Here is a 4,327-nt window from a genome sequence, read left to right as displayed (position 1 = left end):
TATATACATATATATATATATATATATAACCAAAAGGCCGCAGAATAAAATTTACCGACCATGCTTACCTGATGAGCCTAATACAGGACCTCTACTGCTCTTCCATTAGCAAATTTTATCACTTATGGAAGAGAATTCTTTCGAATTGAGTAGTATATGTTGATTGCTAAAAATCCACAGGTATCCCACTACCGTTTTCACCCTGCTGGTGGATCGTTAGACGGGGTTAGTCCCCAGAGGCTAAAACAATCAATACCTGAGTTGTATGTGCATGCTTCAAAACCTTGAGGCATATTGTGTGGTGCGCACTGTGAGAATATCACTATTTTATCCACGACCATGGACCCACTTTCCCGTTCTAACCATGTATATGAGCTTCAGAGAACATCACCGATTATCGAACTTAGGGTGGAAGAAACCTTAAGAATCCCTTGTGGTGTACATTTGTCTGAAGAACTTGACCGATCAGACACTCAATCAAAGCTCGCCTGAATATTTTGTTCAAGTATGCCAAGTATTATATGAACAGTCAGTCCGAAACATGGGGAAGTTTTGTTCATTTAGGACGAACTCGAGTTCAATATTTCTCCTATCTGGCATGGACTCACTGAACACAAATGTACCAGGAGAGAGGAGCCATTCCAGTGACACTGATAGGGTGGCACATTCTGCAAATCCTGCAATCACCGAAAATCAGTTGAAAACTGCCTAGTGGTTTTTAACTATCGGCGGCGCTACCTGACTGGGAAGTCTTGATTAGTGGGCCAATCGATTGACATAACCAGGACGGTTACCAGATCACTGATCGAGGCATTAGACAAGTCGGAACAAGTTCGTGCCTTCAAACGTAATAAATCACGTTTCACTGGTGCGCAAAACTCATCCTTCAAGCGTTGGATGTTTAGGGTCCGAATCCTCACACGGTCAGCGATGTGAACTACTGACGAGCAATAACAAGTGAGAGGGTCAAGTCCAGTGCCACCGGTTTTACGCAAACTAACCAACATCATTGCACCAATACCAGATTTGGACTTCTTCACGAAGAAGCAGTGATTCCGAAAGGTTTCGCCCGCACATGCACGTGTTTTTGCATGCACTCTAACAGATAGTAAAATTTAGGGGTACAACCTATCTAGTTGAGCCCAAACAGATAAGAATTTGAATGGTGCTCACTCTTGCATTGCCGCATACCTACATAACCAAGGGACTAGACATAAGATAAATTTACCCCAGAAGACTCCACTTTCAGCCATGTCCTGTCTAGCCCTCCGGTCAGTCATTTTGGAGTGGTGAGATATATTTCTCGGACTATTCTAGCACAACAGGATCTCCAGAACGTACCGTTGGGTAAAATGGACAAGTGATGCTATCATTTGATTGCTTCAAACACAATTACTGGAGGCGTGCCAAAACTAGGGATAAACTGGAGATGAATGGCGAGTTTTCACATGTTCACTGTCCTGTTGGAGACAAGCAGAATTAAGTGATCTTCCTAGCAGTTTTACAGCAATCGATTTTCAGTAGTTTGGAAAATTGTGCACTCACTGGTAGTAAGTTCCGGGTTGATGACTGCAAATAAACCAAACAAAAGACATCAGTAATGATCTTTTACCAGCAATTATGCTATCAACGATCAGTGTGGTGAGCAATCACCCAACGCTTTTTCGTAACAAATGGACCGGGAGCGCCTACATCTGAGTGCTATCCTTAAGCGTCTGCTTCTAGTGTTAGTGCCCTGTTAACAAGCACTTGCTTGAATCCACTCAGAACTACAATAGTCCTCTCAGACTTGGATTTCACTTAGTAAACTCCGAGAAGACTGTGCTTGCCTAGTTGAAGGTGAAAATTTTTCTTCACAATCGTAAGTGGGAAAATATACTTTGCTCCCTATCTCTATCAGAACTGGGGCAAATTCACATGAAAAGCTGGTAATGAAAGAATTCTTCGGCCTGCCTTCTGGAAGCCACAATATTTGGTCTGCTGTAGTACCGTGGTTAATCGAGCACGATGGAGTATCACCAAAGAAGAAATCTGCGAACGAGCTGTATTTGGCTAGTTTGTGCTTAACCAGTGAAAGTTCAACTGAGTTCTTGTGGAACAGCCCTCACTTCCTACTTACGTGCCACAAACATTTTGCAAAAAGTCTTCAAAGCTAATGCATCGGCATTTAACACATTCACTTGAGGGCATAAGATTCATTAACTTGTTCAAGTCACTGAGAGGTGGTACAGAACAAAATCACAATGTTCGAGAAATACACTCATACGCAAATCAATTTGGTTTTCACGAGAGACTCAACTGGTTTATGATATTCTGCAGCACATTCAGTTGGGTTCAAGCAGATCATGAGGTTGACGAAAACTCGGGGACTGCGCCTACCTGATGACCCAAGATGAGCCGAAACTGGTCGTGGGCTGTCGAAGAGTTTTCAGCAACCTTGTGAGTAGTTTTCTTTATGAAAAAATTAGTATTTTGCTGTTTCACAATTTCATAAGAACGTAGCTTCTGGAGGAAGCAATTTCTATTCAGGATGAGCTTCTTGCGAAATTTATTTTCCAAGCCTATTTGAGGCACGCCTGATTTCTACCACAGACAGAAAGAATGGCATCAGCTTGACGACAAAAGTGCAAGCCAAATCTTACAGAGTGCCCACCGTGTTGAACATCCCCCATCACGCCAGTAAGACGTTATTAATCAGACAGATGGAATTGAAATCGTGCTAGGTAGATGTCTAGCTAGATGCTAGGGTCAGCATATACTCCGTACAATGCTGAGGACAGCTGCGTGTCTTCGATGGTCCTCAGGAACTCTCAGTTCACGCGCTCAAACATCCGGTTTTTCAGAAAAGTCACGTGTTTTTCTGTGTCTTCTAGCTGCGGATCCAGCTTTTTTGTCTAAGTTTGCTCTAGGCTTTCGTTAGCCCCTTTATTGGCCATTAGTATATCAATTTTTCATTCGGGTTTTCTAATTTCTCAATTAACTACCAGTGAGGAACACCTTGTGAGTGCTTGCCGATACTCAGTTAGTTTGGTAAGGAGTAGCATATTCTCCAGCAAGAACTCGAAAGAACAAGCAAATCTGGTCACAACACAAAATTACTTTTGTTTTATGGTGCCAATTAAATCTGAATAATGACGGAAAACTTCTTTTTGGGCAGACCGATCGTTGACTGCCTGAACACAATAATTGGCAGCATTTGAATGGTGAGAACTTGTTATATTTGGATATCATTCAACTGAAGTCTAAGTTTGGCAGTAGCAGTATTGAGCTCCAGTATATGACAATCCCAGATGTGTGCCCACCTACGAAGGCAGAGACTTCAATAACAACCTAGAACAACCAATTTGTGCAAAACGGAATATTTTTAAAGCACATCAACAAATTGTTCACGATTATGCTCTCTGTTGTATCTAGAGTAGTTTAGAAAATTTTCTGGGTTAGGTCGTGTTTTTACGACGCTAGATAAGTGACTGGCTAGATGTGCGTCTACTACCAATGGACAGAATAAGTACCAGGATCCACACAAAATGGTGCATCGAAAATAGATATTTCCAAACGCACATTTTTCACTACTTCATTCACTTAGCAGGCGCATACCATAGTTGGACCGATTAATTTATATCTAAGTAAGCCTGAATTCTAAATCAGCCAGGCGTTTTCACTTCACAAAATTCTAAACCTCTTATTTCAGACTGGCTTTTATCGGTCAAACTTGGGGCAGCCGTTTCGACACTCCACAGTACCGCTGATAAACTTTTCATGGTCTAACGGTCAAGTGTTAAAACTGCTAAACGGGAGAATCCTTAGGCCTTCGGGAGATGCGCACTGCTGATGATTCTCAATAGAAACGAAAACGTTGTGCAGTGCTTCTCAACTTTTAAGCATAGGATAGCTTCAATTACAGAACAAGACCTCATTTGAAAATATATCTCTACCCAGCAATGAAATCGGTTATTTGGCGATTCGGTGACTAGCGACTAAAGAGCAGTGTGATTGGTACACAGTCAAGGAATCCACATCACCTCTTCACTCGTGATCCCGACCTAAAGCTGCCACCTTGACGTGGTGGTCGGGCTTGAGTGCTGCAGCGATCCCGCGGGCTACACTGGCTGGAACTTCGTTCCACAAGGTGCAACCATGCCAGGAAGGCCAAAAGGGAGCAGCCAGACCATGAGCAACGAGACCCCGCACTACGAGCAATCGTGGTACGGGGCGGTCTGGGGGTAAATTCGTACTGTCCACTGCGACAGAAGTGTGAAGGCAGTAAGTTGTTTCCCCCAGGCGACCAGCATGTCCATATTTATGGAAGCAGCGATACTGCCTTCCC

Source organism: Opisthorchis viverrini (assembly GCF_000715545.1).
Source record: "Opisthorchis viverrini unplaced genomic scaffold opera_v5_32, whole genome shotgun sequence".
Classification (NCBI taxonomy): domain Eukaryota; kingdom Metazoa; phylum Platyhelminthes; class Trematoda; order Opisthorchiida; family Opisthorchiidae; genus Opisthorchis; species Opisthorchis viverrini.
Note: the sequence above shows the minus strand (reverse complement) of the source record.